Here is a 21,329-nt window from a genome sequence, read left to right on the forward strand (position 1 = left end):
AAAAGTTTCTCTTCAACTTGAGAGCCTTCTATTCAAATCAGAATTTTTAAACAGCTTTACATTCATAAGATACTTGTCTAGGTTTGTTTACAGAAACAGTAACTATTTATCATTCCCCAAATGTACAATTATATTTTCTTTCTAAGCAGTACTCTGCCCTCTCTCTCACAGATCTGTATGAAGAGCATTTTCTCTTGAAGGCAGGTTGGGTCTGCATTTCCGTTGTTTGGAGAAAGGGTTTTCACCCCAGGACAGGGCAGCATCCTGTCTCTGTGTGCGGTCACCATGGAAACGGGGTGGAGCCATGGGAAAGCCTGGCCTCTGGGCCACGAGGAAGGGAGGTGGAGACCCCTGGTCCTCTTCCCACTTGCTGGGAGCTGAGGGGATCGTTCCGGCAAGCCATCCCTTCTGGTCTGCCCAGGGCTCAGTGAATCACAGACTCACGCTTCTGAAATCCAGCAGGTTCTGCTTTACAGAAAATGGTTCCACTTCTTTTCAGCTGTTCGCTGACGCACCGACCTCATCCTTTCTAGAAGTCTGTTGGTGGTTGGTGCCGCTGCTGTTTCCTGGACAGGGTTTGAGCCAATGAAGTGTGTGGAAGCGGCTTCCTGTCTCCCAGCGTCCGCTCAGCACCCACCTTGCCCTCTGCAGTCCTCTTCTCATGCTGTTTTCTTCCTCAGGAAGTGTCTCTGGCTCGTTCCAGAGCGCATCCTCGGGAGTAACGGCGAGATGTTCATGTCACAAAGACGCTTTTTGTGTGTGTGTCTAACTCGAATTGTGAGCATGCCGAACAACAAAGAAATCCTTCAAACTATGGAAAGTGGACCTTTCAACAAATAGGAAACGGAGCCCTTTATCAACATCACTGTGCTTTTCTTGTAACAGTGTCAGAGTTGGGGGAGGGGAGGGGGAGTTGGTGCTTCTCGCTTGTAGAGAGAACGTGTCTTTTCCACCCGCTGTCTCGGTTTCATTCTCCACCATCGACTGCACCCCCAGCTGCACTCACTCAGGCTCCGGTGCTTCTCAGACCCTGTTCCGGTCTTATTTTTCTAGCCTGATTCATTTTACTTTTAACCCCAAGTCTCCCCCTTACATATGAGCAAGAAGATTCATTATATTCATTATATATGAGGAAGTCGATTCATCCAGGCGCAGCTTTCCAGATATGCTCGGCCGACTTCTTCCTGACTTGACAGGGGCCTGGCCCTCGTCCGTTCAGAGCTGGTGAGAGCACCTTCAGAGAAGGCAGGTCACGTCTTGGGGTATCTGACACCCACCCAGACAAGGAAAGGGGCTGTAAGTGTTTCTTGTCAAATCCGAGCTCGTGGAAGCCCTTGCTTTGGCCAGTGCGTCGGCGGACGCCAGGTCTGTGCGTCTCCGGGCCCAGGAACACACACTGTAGGCCTGCCTTCCCCGCGGGCATGTGAAGGTCAAGGTGGGAAGGTCACAGGGTCACCGTGACCCTTCCTGGTCTGCACATGCTCCTTCAACAGGCTCCTCCACCGTCCACTTTGGGTTTTATACCTCATTATTATTATTCAATAAAGACTTTAAATGAAATACTGGGAAGCAGTGGGTTAAGCCATCCTGAATTTGTGTTTTAAAAGGCTGTAATAACTGAATGGATTCAGACAGCCTCTTGAGATTTAGGGGAACAGCTAACTGATTTAGGATTATATCCTTTAAACAGAAAGCATAGCTCTGCCTTTTCTCCCCCGAGTATAAATATTTCAAGTCCCATGGTTCACATAGCATGAGCTGGGAAGAGGGCCTTCCTCCCACCGAAAGAGGAAATTTTAAACTTCCACTTATTGTCTCGGACGTGATGTTAAAATAATCAGTTTAACGATGGGAAACACCCAGAGCCTGCCTGAGCCGGACCTTCAGATCTGGTTCCATTTCTCTCATCCGAAGGTCAGATAACAAAGAAGTGTATTCTTGGCTGGCACGTCAGCAAGAGAAATTGGTCTTCCTCACCTCCCACCGCTGTTCTCAGAGCCAAGCCTATACGTGCGGACCTGAACATATTGGTTATTGAGAATCCACCAATGGAAACTGGGATATGTCCAGTGTACATCACCGAAATCTCTTTTGGCAAAGTCCTGAGTTCCATGGAGATGAGATTCCTTGACCGATGTCTGATATCCTCCCGATTTCATCAACAGATATTGGTGTCTTAGGTCACTGTTCTCTAACCTCACAGTCATCAGTGCAGGGCTAGGGAGCTTGTTCCGAGCTCAGTGCTTAGATTCATGAGCTTGTCACAGACTTCAGTCTTTGCTGACTTGTTTGTTTTCCTGGCGCCCAGATGTTTTCTCTAGGTAATTAATCTGGGTTAGTACACAGTGACTTCGTGTCTTTCCAGAGGCCTCTGCAGTGTGGGAATTTTATCTCCTTAAACTGATTAGGGTTTCGAATGCTTGCCTCCTCAGTACTGGCCAAAAATTAAGCTCTTCTTTTGCTCCATAACCTGATTTTCTCAACTATTCGAGGTATTGGAAGAGGCAACATAGTCCCAAGAGTGACTCCCTCGGTCTTGGAAATTAACCATTTCTACTTTGCAAAAAGAATAGAGTTTACACAAGAAGTCTTACACATGTTTTATCCAGAGGAGCCAGCGTTTATGTGAAGCTATCATCCTGTCCTGCAGAGTCCCAAACTGGAAGCCTCAAGTTAACTAGAGAGGTGGGAGGACGCATGTGAAATAAATAACAACTGAAGAGTGAGTGACCACACTGCGGGAGAGACAGCAGAGGAGACAAACCCTCTCGTCGTCCCGAGAAGGGAGTGATCCCAGCGGCCTGGGACTGTGAACAAAGGGGCGGCTTCCTGGGTGAAGCAGGATACAGGAGTATTGTGGCCTCACTGGTGCTCCAGGCTCACCGGGACGTGGGGCAGCGTCCTCCGTCACGCGTCTGCCTCAAGTCATATGCTGAGTTTATCTGCACTGATCAGAGAAAGTAGCCCCCGTGGCCTGCTGATGAACATGACCTTGGCAAAGGATGGATGGCTCCTAATAGAGGGACTTTGACAGAGACTTCCCCAGTCCACAGTCTTGGGGAGCACAGAGAGTCTTAATTAAGCAGAAGTGTCATATTTCTGAGGAGTGATGAGAACAGGGCGCTCATCTCACAGCTTCTCAGGACACTTTAACCTGCTGGTACCCAGGTCCTTGCCAGCAACGTGGGGAGGGAGCCCAGTTCCGTTCAGTCGCTCAGTCATGTCTGACTCTTTGCAACCCCATGGACTGCAGCACGCCAGGCCTCCCTGTCCATCACCAACTCCCAGAGCTCGCTCAAACTCATGTCCATGATGAGTTGGTGATGCCATCCAACCATCTCATCCTCTGTCGTCCCCTTCTCCTCCCGCCTTCAGTCTTTCCCAGCATCAGGGTCTTTTCCAGTGAGTCAGTTCTTCTCATCAGGTGGCCAAAGTATTGGAGCTTCAGCTTCAACATCAGTCCTTCTGAATAGTCAGGACTGATTTCCTTTAGGATGGACTGGTTGGATCTCCTTGCTCTCCAGGGGACACTCAAGAGTCTTCTCCAACACCACAGTTCAAAAGCATCAATTCTTTAGAGCTCAGCTTTCTTCACAGTCCAACTCTCCACATCCATACCTGACTGTGGAAAAACCATAGCCTAGACTAGGCGGACCTTTGTGCAAACTCAGCCTGAACTGAAAGCCCCTGAGCTAGACTAGTCTCTTCTAGGGAATAGGATGCAGGTGGTAAGATCCAAGTGCTAATCAGAGCACGAATCAGTTTCTATTCTTCAAGGTAAGATGATCCTGACCCGCGAGGGCCCAACAAGAGGACCTCGTGGTTCAGAATATTCTGGAGGCGTGCCCACGATCCCGTTGGTCTAAGGCTGGATTCGTGGTCTGTGACCTGCTCGGCTGGCCACCTGCCGAGGAAGGCAGCCCTTCTGAAGCCTCTCTGCAAGTGGGTGGTGATGAAGCAGATTGCCGAGGACCACGAGGAAATGGCCCTGGTGATCTGGGGCTGTGGGCAGACCTCCCGAGTCCTGTTCATAGACAGATGACCACAGGGAGCCACCGTGTCTGCCCGAGTGCGAGCCCCACCTCAACCTGAGGCAGGTTAGATGCAGCCCAGACCGGGAAACCGGGATCGCCTCACCTTCGGGGGGTGTCTGTTCCACAGAGCATTCAGAATGAAACCTAGAGGCAAGGGCAATGGAGTGAGCCTCTTAACCCCGAGTCAGGCAATGCCATTGTCCTTACGTGGTGAGGATGGGGCCTCCCCGGCCCTTTCCTGCAGGAAATCCTGGCATATTCTTTGCCCTCTAGGAAATTCGTCACTCTGGTTTACAAGGAGTCATCTTTGTTACAAGCCGGGCATGACGCCTTGGTCTCCCAAGAGGCGAATCTGGCCCTAGTTCTCATGCGTTCTGGACACAGAGACGGGGGTCGTGGCCCCTACGGTCAGCCCCGCCTGCACCTTGGAAGGCGCGTCTTGTCTTTTCTCCCCGCAGGCTCCTTGCAGTGGACCAGCGATGAACCTAGTCGGCAGGCCTTTCTCGAAGGTTGCTTTTGGAGACACAGAGCAAGTGTCCTTAGTGTCTTTTCCTCCAGGACACACTAAATAAGGAAAAGTATGTGTAAAGAATTCCAAGTCTAATCGTACCTAGGGGTTTCCCTGGTGGCGCAGTGGTGAAGAATCCACCTGCCCGTGCAGGGGCCGTGGGTTTGATCCCTGGGTCGGGAAGATCCCCTGGAGGGGGACGTGGCAGCCCGCTCCAGGGTTCTTGTTCACTGCCGTGGGTCGCCATCGCCTTCTCCAAAAATGGGTTTAGTTCAGTTCAGTTCAGTCACTCAGTCGTGTCCAACTCTTTGCAGCCCCATGAGTCGCAGCACGCCAGGCCTCCCTGCCCATCGCCCACTCCCGGAGTTCACTCAGACTCACATCCATCGAGTCCATGATGCCATCCAGCCGTCTCATCCTCTGTCGTCCCCTTCTCCTCCTGCCCCCAATCCCTCCCAGCATCAGAGTCTTTTCCAATGAGTCAACTCTTTGCATGAGGTGGCCAAAGTACTGGAGTTTCAGCTTCAGCATCATTCCCTCCAAAGAAATCCCAGGACTGATCTCCTTTATGATGGACTGGTTAGATCTCCTTGCAGTCCAAGGGACTCTCAAGAGTCTTCTCCAGCACCGCAGTTCAAAAGCATCAATTCTTTGGTGCTCAGCTTTCTTCACAGTTCAACTCTCACAGCTATACATGACCACTGGAAAAACCATAGCCTTGACTAGATGGACCTTTGTTGGCAAAGTAATGTCTCTGCTTTTCAACATGCTATCTAGGAGCCAATATTAGCATTTAATATAAAGGATCTTTCTTACCCGAAGATCGCAAGCATAAGAGACTTTCTTAGTTGTCATTAAATCTTTGGTAAATTCCCTTTTTGAGACAAGGATTATTATTTCATTGCCATTTTTTTTAGAATTCATTAGTCTTCAATTTATACGCATCTTTATTTTCGTCGATCTTTTAATTTATACATGGGAATTGAAGACACTGCTTTGTATATTATGCTTTATATATCAATTGGTTATTCTCTTTTCATTTCTTATTTTTCTTAGTATCTCTGTAGCATAGATTTGAGACCTCAAAGATTATTGAGAAATAAGCTCATCTTTCAATTATTTTTTATTAGAACATAGAAAATTTCTTTCCCATAAATGAAATTTAAACACTGTTCCAAATATTAAAGGCACCGTGTTTCTTCCCAAATATTTTATTTTTTACTTAAGTAAATGAAAAAGAATATTTTTATGTAAACTCTTTGGAACTTTGGGTAAATTAACTGATCTGGGCTCAATGAATTATTAATAAAACAATAACTTACTAATTAAGCACTAACTCTGTGGGAGGCACCATACCATGTTTGAATTAATGAGGATTAGAAAATCTAGTATATTATAATTAAAAAGAAATTTCATTTTCTTGCTTCTAAGACATGAAGTATAAATGCCAAAAGAGCGCAACTTACTGTAACGTAGAAGGTGATGGCAACGCACTCCAGTGCTCTTGCCTGGAGAATCCCAGGGACAGCTGAGCCTGGTGGGCTGCCATCTCTGGGGTCGCACAGAGCCGGACACGACTGAAGCGACTTAGCCGCAGCAGCAGCAGGCTTATTTAATGAAATTAAGATTTGTTTAGTGTATTTGTAATTACTTGTATTGTTTGTGAGACTGGTTGGAAACCTCTGTTTTTATAAACGCTTTGAGCATTTCCCAAAGGGCAGAGGCGGCCAGTTCAGCCTTTCCCCAGACGTGGTCCTCAGTCCACCTGGAGGACGCTCTCGCTGTGGCCTCTGGAATGGAATACCGAGGGGTACTCCGCTGTCACTGGGGGGGACAGATAAGTCTGGGGACATGAGCTGCAGCCCAGGACATCTCAGAACCTTTCATTACAGCTTTGGAACCTTCAGGGGTGGCTTATCCCTTGCAGTTTTCCAAGCTCACTTGATTACAGACCCCTCTGTTTCTCAAATCAAGGAGCAGCCGTTACGAAAGGATGCTTGGTAGGCTAAGAGCCTAGGTTCTCGTGTGTGTTCCACCAAGTCATTTGACCAAGTTCTCCCGAGAAAAAGGGAAATGACGTTTGACCTACAATTTCCCAGTCTTGCTGAAAGGATCAAGTGAAAGGTATGGTACCTAAAAAAGCACTTGGGACATTTAAAACGTCATGTATGTACATCATTTTAGCAGTAGCTGAATCTTGAAGTTGGGGTAAACATGGCGATGAGTTTGCTCGCTGGTGCAGTTGGGGGCTGGATTCTCAAACCTGAAGATGCAGGCAAGCTGAGAACTTGTCGGTTCACAGAGAAGGACCGTTCCATCAAGCCAGAAGCTCTCCCAGCACCTGAATCAGAGAGATGTCAGATGTCAGAATCACAGCACCATTGTTGGGAAGCCTGTTTGTAGTTTTTGGATGCTTTTGGTGGAGGAAAAATGAGATGTTCTCACTTGGGAGGTCTGTCTGGAACAACCATCCAATTTCTAGTCAGCACTGTGATTTTATCATCCATTTCCAGACTCATTAGGGGAACCAACTCTCCTGTTACTCACCCTCCTAACGTTTCAAGTACCTGTATAGATTTTTCCTGTTAACTGCTTTTCCTGACACCCGTATAATTACAAGCAGTGTCCAAACTCTTCTGCTCCCCAAGTCAACTTACCTTGTTCGAGGTATTTTTAAAGGGGAACGTAGGAGCAGAGTCGCTTTATTTCTGCCACACAATGGATTTCAACACCCTAAGTGTCCACGTTAATCGCCTTGAGGTCAAGGCGTCCACCCCGGGCTCTGATGGCTCTCTTCTCTTCCTGTGTGCTGGGTGGATGGGTTAATGCACACTCTTTCCTTTTCCATGTTTCCCCTGGTGTCTTGCAATGCCAAGATTTTTTCCAGATGTCTCCTATTTCCTATTTCCACATGTTGGACATGAGTCACCATCTGGCAGAGTCATCGTGAGAATCAGTGTGGGTTTCCACATTCACCTACTTTTGTCTTTTTGATAGTTCTTTGTTAAACAAAAAAAGGGGGAGGATTTTAAAAAACTATGCCTGAATCCAAGAGTGAAGTATCAACCATGTACCATGGGGAAGCTGTGACGAGCAGATCCACGCTTGGTGGTTTTATTTTATCCTTCACGCACACACCTCCCTGAGTGCGGGTGTCGCTGGAATGTGCCTCTTGGGTACCACAGAGGGGACTGTGAGCCACACCTCCCCCAGCATCCACCTCATCTTTCCTGCTTATCTCCATCACATAAAGTCTTCCCCTTCACCCTCTGCTTCTGAGACCTGTTACACTGGAGATAGATTTTAATCATAAAAGCTCTACCTTTATGGATCTGTAACTGTGCTTGGAATGCACTTCATCCGGTGCAGCTTCACAAAAGACGGAGCTGATCTTCATTCCACGTTGAGATGGAATAGGAGAAAATTAAAGGCCTTGAGTGGAATCTCGCGTGCTTTAAAGCCCAGAACCACTTGTGTGAGTGGGCACTCGTCAGCGGTGCCGGGCCCTGACCCTGACCGTCCTCGTCTTGACTCTTAATAGAAAACGTTATTTTTTCATAAAAAATATCGAAACGTGGGATGACCCTGCTGCCTGGGCACCCAGAAATGGCATCGCAGAGCCCCATCCTCCTGGGGTGGCTCGGCGCAGTGCGTGACTAAACAAAGGGGAACTTAGAGGAGACAAGGGGGCCAGATGGCCCTGGGGACTGGGTGCCACAGGCCTTATTTTCCCTTCAGCGAGCCCCATGGAAATGTGAAAGTCTCCCGTGCACGCTGTGTCCACGGGTGGTGTGGCCTGCCTCCACAGCCATGTGGCTTTGAAAAAGCATCATGCTTATCTGGCCCCGAGTCCAACTGACTCTGGGTCTCTCCACTCAGAAATCAGCTCTCGGTTCTCACCTCCTCCCTGAAATGCCACCCGCACGTCCTCCCGGGTTGAAGCCCCTCTCGGGTTGCCTTCATCCGAACATGGTTGGGCTGGCCCATGTGCTTTGTAGACCAACCTCCGAAGAGCTGGAAGACACTCTTAGTGACGAATGAGAGATGGGATTCTCTCCCACGTCTTTGTTAGAGCTTGAGGATTTGTCCACAGTTTTTTTTCCTCATGAGGGGGTATTTCATTGTGGCAGCTGACGTCCTGCGTTGGTTCACTGATCACAGGTGAGAAAGCCCTGGCTCTCGGTTGGTTGGTGTGAGCTCTGAGGCCTGCAGTATCTGGATAAACACTTGACTGGGAAATGGTTTACCCGAGGTAGTAAAGGAGCTCAGTCCATCCATGATGAATGCAGTGAGCTTCATGGGCAATGTTGGAGGTCGCTGCCCGGGACTCTTCCTGGATGTGATGGGGACTCCAGGGGACCAGGTCGGGAGGGTGACGTTAGAGCTGGCAGGGTGGGGCCCCAGACCACTTGAAGAGGCAGCCACACTCTCTGCAGCGGTCGGTGGAGGGGCACCCAGAGCAGTGTGGACTCAGAGGGGGTCCCGGGGAGCCAAGCCTTTGTGGGGAGGGGATGTGTGTCCCGAGCAGCTTCTCGATGCCGGACCCGCCTTGCACGGGCTGGCCCTCTAAGGATCTGGCTCATGGCGGCCGTGTTCATCTGGGCCCTTGTGATTGGGGTGCACTTCTTAACCTGAAAAGGAGACTTGGCATCTTGATCTAAATCTCCAATAGGGAGAAGGTGGACTCGGAACTCTTAAACTTTCAGATCCGCGTGTCTGCTGTCTCTGATTTCAGGGCTGTCCTGTAGAGGCCAGGGGTTCATAGAGCTTTGCCATGCTGCCCTTTCTAAAGTGTAATTTACCAGAAGGAGCCGCGGTATGCAGTCAGGGCACCGCGGGGCCTTGCTCGATGTCCGCACGCTGCTGGTATGCAGTCAAGGTCAGAGGCTCTCTTGATCTGCGCAGAAGGTCAGGCCGTAAGGGGCTGGCACTTTTCAGGCAGACATGTCCTCAGCCTCGAATGCTTTCTCAGTGATGTATGCGGAGAGGGCAGGAATGTGATTCAGGGCGTTTGGCTCCCGCGCCTTCCTCATGCCGATGTGAAAGGTAGCAGTTCTTGAGTCCCTTGGGTCTTCCCCTCCCTTTTTTTTCTGTTTTGAAAAGTCTCAGGACACCCGCATGGTGTCAGCCTTGAGCGTGTAGACACAGGGAGTGGTGTCTGTTGTGCCTCGTCCCACTTTCCAGACCCCTTCCCTGTGGGTGAACCCGACAGCTTCTGCTTCTGCTCTGCTTCTGGCAGAGGAGGAGCGGGGGGCGCGCTCCGTGAGGCCCTCACGAGCCTGGGTAGGCCCAGCTCCCTGTCCCTGTGGTATCTGTTCCTCTGAGATTCTGCACCCAGGTCGTCCGCTGCGGTCCGTTGGTGGACATCAGTCTGTGAGTGTTGTTTTCAGCATCTCTCCTGTAGCTGCTGGTCCTCTCCGTGGAGAAGTGTTGAGTTTGGAAGCCTGTTTGTCCTCTTGGGATGTCTGGGGGGCTCCCCCTGGCTTGGAATTCTCGTGGGAGCTCAGGAATTTTTTACAAAGCTGGCAATTCATATCTGGAATAGGAGAGAGAAGGGAAGGCCACCTCAGGGTGCTTGACTGACCAGCCTCCGGTGGCCAAAGAGAAATTGCCCCTGTGGTTCTGCTGGATGACGCAGACCCCCAGGGCGCGGAATGCGAGGGAGCATCGCCAGAGGTTGGGTCTGACCTTCAAGCACCCCCTGCCCCCCTCCTTCCATCCTGTCTGTCTGTCTTTCTCTAATACACTTATCCACTGGGTCATCTGTCTTCAAGCTGATTTGTTAAATTTAAATGCAGGATACATGGGAAAATGTCTCACAGTTTTAAAGCTCTATAATCTGTTCTCTTTTTTATTTTTATGAGAACATTAATATCTCCTAATTTACAGACTATAATGTGATTTGCCTGTTTCAGCAACTTAGCTCCTAGCCAAAGAGTGTAATGTTTTAATCTGCTGGCATTAAGTAACTTAGAATTAACGAAACAGGAAACTCTCGTATCAGTTGAACCTTAAACGCCTCTGAAAAATAGATATGGTAAAATAGCATTGAATAAGATACTGCTTGTGTAAATTTTTTAATGATTTGGCCATGCCCCTGGGTAAAAACGTGTGCCCACGTTATCTTCCGAACACACGCTGCTGATTTTGTGAGCAACATTGACGTGACGGCTCTTTGTTAAGTATTTAAGAAGGAGCTATTTGTTGTGTTAACTTATGCCCCCTTATTGGGGTTGACCGTGCAATCATACGCTTTTTTCTGGGGCTTCCCTGGTGGCTCAGTGTGGTACAGAACCCGCCTGCCAGTACAGGAGACGCTAATTCGATCCTTGGGTGGGGAAGATCCCCTGGAGAAGGAAATGGCAACCCACTCCATTAGTCTTGCCTGGGAAATCCCACGGACAGAGGAGCCTGGTGGGCTACAGTCCATGGGGTCCCGAAACAGCTGGACACGACTCAGCAACTAAACGACAGCAACGATGCTTTTCCTAACTGTTCAGCTTTAAAATCATTCTTGACCGAAAAACCGCCTTCAACATTTTCGGTCCTTTTCTTTCCTGAAGGCACCGTATGTTTTAAAACATACTGTGGTCTTTACTGAAAACAGGTTAAAATTGGGTTATTAATCAGGATCGATCTTACCACGGCTCTTTCTCATGGAGGAGGCTACGCTAATGGTAGGCTTTGTGAAACCTCAAGGTTGGCCGTGTTGTGTTGTATTATGTGCGGAATTGATTCATCATGTCTTAACCTCCTTGGCCCTGTTCTGATCTTGATTAATGAAGTCTTGACATGATTGCAGCATGTTGGGGCAAGTGTTATTTGCCATGTGGTAACAGTCAGGGAACTTGGTTGGAGGGGAAAGGAAATCATTAGAGGCACTGAATACGTTGTTCTCAGGTCCTCACAGAATAAACAGAAGAGGAGGGTCCCGGGGCCTCCGTCATCTCAGTGGGATGAGCTGGTGACATGCTGGCCTCAGAAAGACTCAGGCTGACGCCGGACAGTAAAACACGATGCCCTGGCCTTGAAAGGAATTACTATCAAACATGCTTATTAAGGAAACACTGAGAAACCCTGTGCATGAGATAACGGAGGAGTTTCGTACACCTCTCATGTTTTGCTGAATACTCAAGAAATGCTGTTTCCTATGTTGAATTTAGCCACGAAAACAAAAACGAGATAATTCTTGGGTCGTGACCTATAGCATCAAAAAAGAGAGTGCGCTGCATTTTTGTTCTCTAAAATGCTTTGTGGTCTTTAGGAGACGCTGTGGACCTGACAGTCACAGAGACTTAAAGACAGAAGCAAAAGGGAGGTGTTTAAAGGGGCCACAGTCAGCAGCGTAGGTCTGTAAACATTTGTTCAGTGTTTGAGGCATCGCAGGGTGACTCTGAAAACTCCATCAAACCAAATCTGACCCTTACGAGATCCCATGGGGAAGAGGGGCAGAGACAGGGTCCTATCTTAAGAGGGTGAAACGGATTTTCAGGGAGTCCACGTGATCGATGCTCCAGCCAGGACTGAAATCTTTTGCTTCCGAAGTCAGAGTTCTTGCCTCGTCACGCGGCATCATCAGTCCACCATGAGCCTGCAAAGTAGGGTTCCCCAAAGCTCTGATCACTCCCCCGGAGCAGAGGTGCCTATTTTTGTAGTCGAGTTTGAAATGGAATTCCTAAACCTGCACGCTCTTGTAGGTTTGTGTTTCCTTACTCACTCATGAAAATATTTAGTGAGCACCTACTGTGTACTCTGTGTGCCGGGTGTGGGGGCCCAGGGAATGCCCCCGGTAGGGTACCTCTAAAACCCAGTTTTAATAGATAATTGAATTTAACACTTTTTTGAGAAAACATTTTTTCTTAATTGCCAATTGGCAGTTTCTCTAAAGGTTAAACCCAAAGAATACCTTGCATGCCTTTTATGTTAGTAATAATAATTGTTATTGTCAGAATAGAATTTCTGCATTTTTCATATTTACTGTTAGCACAGACTTTAAAAAAAACCCTCCCTGACCTAGATTGTGGCATTTCCTGACTTTTATGTGCCCTAATTTTGTTCAGGATGCACGCACTTCCAGGACCTTGTCACACACCCACGTTCGTGTTCAAGTTAAAGTTAATAACATCCTTAGCTATGGTAACAAGAAAACCCTCCAAGGACTATTTAGACATTGTGTACTAATCGGTATTTCTAAAATTTGCTGATAACATACAGTGCACCTCTTTAAGCCTCAGGGTTGCTGGTTCGGAGGTAGTAAAAGTAAGGCGAAGTGTCTTTTTGAGAAAAGTGATGCATTTTTTCTTGTCTAAACTCCAGAACCTCCTCACCTCCCATTGTTATTTTGTCTGCAACAGTTGTGTTCCTTCAGTCTCTCCCCCCCCCCCCCCCCGCCCCACAATCTGTAACTTAGGACATAGGATTTTGATAAAGGCGAGTGAGCAGAAGAACATGGGACTTTCAAACACAGAAAAGGCGCTTGTGCCGGTAAAGGTGCAGTTTTGCAGGCAGGTTCTCAGCCCCTCTGAGGCCCCGCCGAGTGGCTCTGTGCTACTCTGGGCTCTTGAGGCAAGGCCCGCCCCTGCCAGGCCAGTCCCCAGCTGCAGCCAGGTCTTGCCTCCTCCTGCCTGCCGTGCGCAGCACACACCACCCTCCAGGGCCGCCCGCTTAGTGGGCTTCCCAGCCGCTGTCGGGCTCTTTTCATATCTGTGCCGCTGTCCTGCTTTAAAGGACACGTTTTAAGTCTGTACTGATTGTAAAGGGATAGGTTTAGCCAGAAACATTCCTGATTGTGACCTTGTGGGGAAGCTCTTAAAATCTGGTTGGATTTTTTTTCCCCCTTTCTAAATGACAAAAATCAAGAGAACGGGTTAAATGACCTCAAGTATGTATTTCCTATAAACGCATAGTAGAAGGACCAGAGAAGCGTCTTCAAATAAATTTTACCAGCAGTTGGATATTTAGAAATTGTTTCTTAGAGACCCCTTAACTACCATATTTGTACCTGTTTTGCAGAATTTAATTGTTTAAAAATGTACTAGTTCCAATCATTTAGAAAACTGAATTTACTCTCCAACCCTGTGTTATTGTTAGAGTCCCCTTGTATTATTGTTAGATTCTGGGTTTAAAATATGGGTGCAGAAAGCAGTCTGAAAAACATCAATTCACATTATTTCTAGGGTCACAGCATTTATGTTACTTAATAGCCTCGGTGTTCAGGTTACTAGTTTTACATTTAATTTTAACCACATTTTTTAATTGAAGTATAGTTGCTTTCCAATGTTGTGTTAGTTTCTGCTGTACAGCAGAGTGAATCATCTATACATATCCACTCTTTTTTTGTAATTACATTTTTTAATTCAAATTAAAATTCATTCCCGTAGTGATCTGTGTTGCAGGCTTATTAAAAGTGATTTCTCTTAGCTGTACCTGCACTGATATCTTCAGTGGCACTAAATATTTAACATTAGTATATTAAGATAATGGATATTTAAGAAAAAAAGGCTGGATGCTTTCAGAGTCTACTGGGGGAAATTTTGATGGGGGAAGTGTGGTCACACAGCGCCCTCTAGTGGCAGAAAGCCAGAGCCCTTGGGGGCTTTCTTGCTCAGGAGTTCACCTCTGCGGTCGCGATCCCGTGAACTGCGGCACGGCAGGCCTCTCTGTCCTTCACTGTTTGCCGGAGCTTGCTCACACTCATGTGTATTGAGTCAGTGATGCCATCCACCATCTCTTCCTCTGCTGCCCTCTTCTCCTGCCTTCAATCTTTCCCAGCGTCAGGGTCTTTTCCAATGAGTCACTTCTTCGCATAAGGTGGCCAAAGTACTGGAGCTTTAGCTTCAGCATCAGTCCTTCCAATGAGTATTCAGGGTTGATTTCCTTTAGGATTGACTGGTTGGATCTCCTTGCAGTCCAGGGGACTCTCAGGGGTCTTCTCCACCTAATCACAGTTTGAAAGCATCAAGTTTTCGGCGCTCAGCCTTCTTTATGGTTCACCTCTCACATCCATACATGACCACTAGAAAGACCATAGTTTTGACTCTACGGACCTTTGTTGGCAAAGTGATGTCTTTGCTTTTTGATACCTGTCTAGGTTTGTCATAGCTTTCCTTCCAGGGAGCAAGCATCTTTTAATTTCATGGCTGCAGGCACCATCTGCAGTGATTTTGGAGCCCAAGAAGATAAAACCTGTCACCGTTTCCACTTTTCCCCATCTATTTGCCATGAAGTAATGGGACTGGTTGCCACGATCTTAGCTTTTTGAATGTTGGGTTTAGAGCCAGCTTTTTCTCTCTCCTCTTTCACTTTCATCAAGAGGCTTAGTTCCTCTTCACTTTCTGCTGTTAGGGTGGTGTCATCTGCCTACCTGAGGTTGTTGACATTTCTCCTGGCAATCTTGATTCCAGCTTGTGCATCATCCAGCCCAGCGTTTCTCATGATGTACTCGTGTCTCCTTAATTTAATGTGATAGATTAGGTGTAAAAGTTGTCTCCAAATTGCTCTGTGTTTAGGAGTCCTTTGGCCACCTGATGGGAAGAGCTAAAAGACCCTGATGCTGGGAGAGACTGAGGGCAGGAGGAGAAAGGGACAACAGAGGAGGAGATGGTTGGATGGCATCACTGACTCAATGGACATGAGTTTGAGCAAGCTCTGGGAGATAGTGAAGAACAGGGATGCCTGGCGTGCTGCAGTCCATGGGATCGCAAAGAGTCAGACACGACTTAGCCACTGAACAACAACAATCTCAATGAAAGGATGTTTAGCTGAGACTTCGTGGATGTGCTGGGATGCTAAGGGATGGTGGAGGATTGGGGATGAGCACTGTTTGGGCCTGGGAGGTGGTTGAGAGGCTGGACTTAGGCTGAAGCCCAGAAGCTGATGGATGTGAGTGGAGGGTTATTGGACCAGGGTCCACAGGAAAACCCATCAAGACATTGAACCTTCCCATTTAAATTTGAACGTATTAATAGAGCATGAGAAAACCCAGTGGAAACAGAACTCTGCTGTCTGATGGGAAAGTGGACGAAGCTGTCGATTAAAGATGAGCTGGAAATGTATACACATATTGATGGAATACACCCACCAGACTTTGGAAGAAGATTATCAAAATATTTTTCTTTTCTTTCTAATTTGGGAAGCTGACTACTTGGGGGAATGACTTTAAATATTTATACTTAAAATATTTTAAGCAAATTCCCTCTTTGGAGTAAGAATTAACAAAAGTGTTTTAGGCTGATTTTTTCAGAAAGAGCCAAATTAATGAAGAAAATATTTGCTGTTAAAGACCCTTGCCACTTCTGGCAGCTTTAATCTTTGTCCGCCATCGCTGATACTCGGCTCTAATGACAGAGACAGGTCTGGAATTTATTTATGAGTCCTAAGAACCTTTGGAAAATTTGAAGTTTTTTCGCCACCAACAATTTGTCAGCCCTCAAGTTTGCCTGTCGTTTTAGTGAGTTTTTAACTGGATCAGCGAAGCTGGAAAGTTTGCTTTTAGCTGGCTTTTGGGGAAGAGTTTTAAATTGTTTATAGTAACAAGGCACTCAGGGCTCCTTCAGGTTATTCTTGGGTTGAAGAATGGTTCTTTGGAAAGTGTTTTGTGAAGAACTCTTTATAATTCGTATTTTTTCCTCACCCCGTGACGTGTAGAGCGGATTTTGGTAGATCAGAAAGTATCTACAGCTTCATTTCTTGGCAAATGTTGGCTGACCAATAACATTTGCCGTGTGTTTCCTCTGTGATTGGTGCCCTGCTTGTTTCATATTACGTATGATTTGAGCTTGGCGCTAGCGACCGACTTTCACAGTGCTGTTGAAATTCCCAGAATTGTGCCAGAATTCATCATGGGCTTGAAAGATCAGGGTTTATCCAGCGGAAACCTACCCTTGAACACAGCCTCTTGGGGAGACTTCTGTGCTAGCGCCATGTCAGGGGCAGCGTGAAGCTGCTGACCCACCCGCCAGGTGTGGATGGCCCTTTTCCATTGGATGGACTCAGCTCCAGGGGCCGGGAGTGTCTGCTCAAGAGCCCTGGGCGGAGACCCCAGCATCGGAGCTGCGGTCCACGTGTCAGCAGAGGGAGGAAGGCTTTCCGACGACTTGCTGTGCCCCTAGGCAGCTCTGTCTCCCAAACCTCGGCACTGTGTCTGTCCCACTTTTCATCAGTTCAGTTCAGTTCAGTCGCTCAGTCGTGTCTGACTTTTTGTGACCCCATGGACTGCAGCACGCCAGGCCTCCCTGTCCATCACCAACTCCCAGAGTCCACCCAAACGCATGTCCATTGAGTCGGTAATGCCATCCAGCCATCTCATCCTCTGTTGTCCCCTTCTCCTCCTGCCCTCACTCTTTCCCAGCATCAGGGTCTTTTCCAGTGAGTCAGCTCTTCACATCAGATGGCCAAAGTATTGGAGTTTCAACTTCAACATCAGTCCTTCCAGTGAACACCCAGGAGTGATCTCCTTTAGGATGGACTGGTTGGATCCCCTTGCAGTCCAAGGGACTCTCAAGAGTCTTCTCCAACACCACAGTTCAGAAGCATCAGTTCTTCGGCGCTCAGCTTTGTTTACAGTCCAACTCTCACATCCATACATGACCCCTGGAAAACCCACTTTTCATACAAACCCGATTATCTGTAGCTTCCAAAGTCTTTGAGAGCACGTCACCACTAGCCTGATGGTGGCCAAGGAGAGGAGTGTCGAGGTTCATGTGATGAGGGGCCATGTAGGGTCTGTTTGCCCAAACCAGCCCCGAGGGTGAGAAGGGACTGAGTGGTCTCGGGAGGCTATTAGGAAAGAGGCTGGATCTCACGGAATGCGAAGGCCGTGGGCACAGGAGCCCTTTCTCCTGTCTAACACCTCTCTGGCTCTTCTCACCCTCTGCATGTGGAAAGACGGGGAATGCACTCAGGTCCCCCCGCCCCCCGTGTGTGACTGCTCAAGCTCCCGGCATATCCCCTCCGAGCCGGTGGAGACAACTGCACCAAGAGCCTCCTACCGACTGTCTCGAGCGAAAGGGCACCAGACCTGGAGAGTGAAAATGACACTTTGGGGAAGAAGGCAAACAAGAGGAAGCCATGCTCTGGGTGCAAGAGGATTTTACGCTTTCCTAATTTAATATTAGGAGAAGGAGATGGCAACCCACTCCAGTATTCTTGCCTGGGAAATCTCACGGACAGAGGAGCCTGGTGGGCTGCAGTCCATGGGGTCGCAAAGAGTCGGACACGACTGAAGCGACTTAACATGCATGCAGTTTAATGGTAAAATGTTAAATGCATGAGATAGCAGTAATGAAAGAGGAGACGTGTGAAACAGTCTTCAGTATTATATTTAAAGAAATGTAGCCCGTTTTTATGGGCTTCCCTGGTGGCTCAGCTGGGAAAGAATCCGCCTGCAACGCGGGAGACCCTGGTTTGATTCCTGGGTTGGGAAGGTCCCTGGAGAAGGGACATACTACCCATTCCAGTGTTTTGGGGCTTCCCTGGTGGCTCAGCTGGTAAAGAATCTGCCTGCAACGCGGGAGACCTGGGTTCCATCCCTGGGTTGGGAAGATCCCCTGAAGAAGGGAAAGGCTACCCATTGCTGTATTCTGGCCTGGAGAATCCCATGGGCTGTATATCCATGGGGTCACAAAGAGTCGGACAGCCTATTTTCCAGTCTTTGTGATTGAAGTAGGCTTGATTTACAGTGTGTTAATGTACAGCAGGGTGATTCATTTATATATGTATTGTTGAGTCGCTATATGCACCTGCTTTTAAATATTCTTTTCCATTGGGGTTTATCTTAAGATTTGAGCACAGTTCCCTGGCTGGAGAGTAGCAACTTGTTATTTATCCATCCTGTATAGTCGTTTGCGTCTCCTAACGCCAGACTCCTAATCCTTCCCTCCCCTAAACGTGGTCTGTATTAAGTTGACGTATTCATTCTTTCAAGGCTGCAGGTGTATGTCTGCTGGTGCAGAGGAGAGTCGGTGTTCTCGTCTTCCTCTGAGGAAAACCAGGCCCTTCCAGGCTTCTGCCCGTGCGTGTCCTCCTTCTCTCCTCGCCGCGGCAGTGGCAGGATTTCTGTCGTGATGTCCAGCTTCCTGGTGTGGATAAAGCCCAGCGGGGCCTCGTCCCGCAGTTTTTCCATGACCCCGTGACACCCATCCTCGCCTTCCCACCACTTTCCCAGCAGCTTCGGCATTCAGGAAATGATCCTGCAGATGTCCGATGGTTGCTGGGCTCCAGGAATTGGGCTTGTGGAATTTTTGGCTCGGCCCCGAAGTCCCCCATTGACTGTGACCCGTGGTCCGAAATCGCTTCACCAGCACTGAGGGCTTGGTGAGCGCTGGCTCCAAACGCACATACTTTCATTGCCTCAATTATTCGCAGCCTTGCTTGGACGCTGAAGTCTCAAGGCCCCAGAGAGCTGACTCAGTGTCCCATCCCGCCCACGGCGCTCTCCTCCTGTTTCCTCTTTGGCCAGTGGTGGTTCCAGGCTCTCCCCGTGGGGCTTTAAATTGGGAAAGGGAGGCCAGGGACTCTGTCCTGCCCGGCAACTGTGTTACTTTGTTTTAAAGCTTTTAGGCTACGAAGATAAAGCCCTCTCTCTTTGTACGTTCATGTTAGGGTTAGGGTTAGGGTTAGGGTTACGGTTCTGGTTAGTTCACCATCCATTCACCGACTTTCCAAGTCTGTGCCAAACGCTGAATGAATGAGAAATACCCCTGCCTGTAAAGTGCTTAACTTGGAGAGATGAACGCCCACTGTGGGACCTCTGCAGGCAGCACCCTTCGTGGCTGTGTTCTGTGTCCCGATGGGTGAACAAGCGCGTGTAGATGGTTCTGCCCGTCACGGCCGGTCCCCCGTTGAGAGGGGGCCCAAGGCTCGGGCAGGACTTTTCCATGGCCGTCGTCAGTTCGTGGTGACCATCCATGAACCTATCATTTTAAAACTGAGAAGAGGATTCAGAGCTCGGCTCAAAGCCACGTTGGCTGTCGAGACAGGCATAATGGGGCCTCTGACTGTCAGATGCTTGAAGACACCTTAGTCTGATATATTCTCATGTTAATTTCAGCCTTTTTTTTGTTTTTATTGATGATGATGTTTCCTGTATTATCCTTAGAACTGTCTCACTTTTTCAGCCTCGCCATCCTGGGGGCTTTATTAGTATTTGGAGGTTTGACTGAGATTTGAAGAGGGTGATGTATTCTAACGCTGGATTTCAATCATGAACTTTGACCGTAGGTGTTTTAGGAGGAAGGGAAATAATTGGATATTACTTTAAAAAAACTCTTCTATTCCCACACTGTATGGATTTTTAAAGAATCTCCTTCTGTCATTATCTCCTGTAGGTAGTGTTTGATAAAGAATTTGTAAGCTGTTCCATGCATGGAGCTCTGTTTCATGCCTCGTTTAGAGTGGCTGATTTTGATACCAGGATCATTCTCCATGGCTCTATTCTTTCTTCTTTATAGCATGCCAGTTTCTCTTCTCAAATTCTGAGTTTCCTCATTTGAAGATAGAATGATACTCACTTCCATGATTGGTATATAAACTTTTTAAAAAAATTAGTGTGGTAGGCTGCACTGATGTTCAGGAGTAAAGCTGTTAAAGGCCGTTGTCTCAAAACGTTTTGCATAGGATCGTGCGCACCCTCTGTCTCATCCTCCAGGCTAAGTTCTCGCTCCCATGGTAACTGTGACTGTGGGGCTCGTGTGGACTCCCAGGTCCTCTCGGACCCTGCCTCCGGCACATCCTGGGAAAGAGATGACTGAGGGGTCCTGCCTCTCGCTGATTCCCACTGTGCACCTTCAGCCGTAAGCCCCGGTGCGCGAGGGCTCACCGCTGCTGAGTCTGGCTTCAAAAGGACTGGCAGGAAGAACCGTGCCTCACCTGCCCAGCTCTCTGCTTTCCCTGTGACCCTCGTGGAGATTTGCTGAAAGCTCGGAGGAAGCATTGGGCCGGCCTGCAGCGTGTGCTGTGTACTGGTTAATTGTATAGCTGTTCAAATCCTTATCCTACCTGTTTGCTCTGCTCTGGTGCCCAGGATAACCTGCAGGATATTAGATTATTCATGTCTGAACAAAAGATTAGGAAACTTTAGAAAAAAAATGTATGTGCGAGATGGCAAGAGCCACATCCATGGAGGAGTCACTTCCTCTTTAGCTACTTAATTCCAAATCTCCTGGGATCTGGGGCTTGCTCAAGTGTTCCGGTGACATTTGGGAAAGAATGTGTTCTGCGGCAAAGGCCAGGACTTGGGAATTCGGATTTCTGAATTCTGTTCCCAGGAGCACACAGGGGTTAGCCGGTGACATGTGACTCGTCAGTAAAACATCGGGTCCTAATTTCCTTATCTGTGAAATGGACATAAAAGGGGCTAACTTGCTGTGGGCGAGCTATTTAATATTTGCTGGGAACCAGCTTGCTCTAGTGACCTAGAAAAAACACGGGCCGAGGTAGAGGCTGACCTCATTTCTATTTTTGGCTTTGGTGCTGACTCAGTGAGAAACTTGTAGGAATCAGCTAATCCGGCTCTGGGCCTCCGTGCCTTCCACGATGAAAACGAGAATTATACAATCTTATCTGTGCTGGGCCTCCCGCTGATGCCGCCAATGTTAACCAAGCACTAAAAATATGCCACCCCGCATGTTAGGAAGCTTTTCCCCCGACGTGCCTTTGACATCTCCTTCCCATCACGTGCCAGGCTGTTTGAGGATTCTCCATTCAACGTTCGTTTACTTTTCAGCCAACTGTTTGGAGTTCAGTTGTATTTGGGGCCGAATCTTCCCGTATCTGAATCTAGGGAGGAG

At 48.1% G+C, this 21,329-nt stretch overlaps 1 protein-coding gene across 1 annotated transcript in view; it reads left to right on the top strand.

Moving 5' to 3' along the window:
- COL4A1 (collagen type IV alpha 1 chain) overlaps positions 1 to 21,329 on the top strand; it is a 129,936-nt gene that overhangs the window by 52,467 nt on the left and 56,140 nt on the right.

The sequence above is a fragment of the Capra hircus genome, chromosome 12 (assembly GCF_001704415.2).
Source record: "Capra hircus breed San Clemente chromosome 12, ASM170441v1, whole genome shotgun sequence".
NCBI lineage: Eukaryota > Metazoa > Chordata > Mammalia > Artiodactyla > Bovidae > Capra > Capra hircus.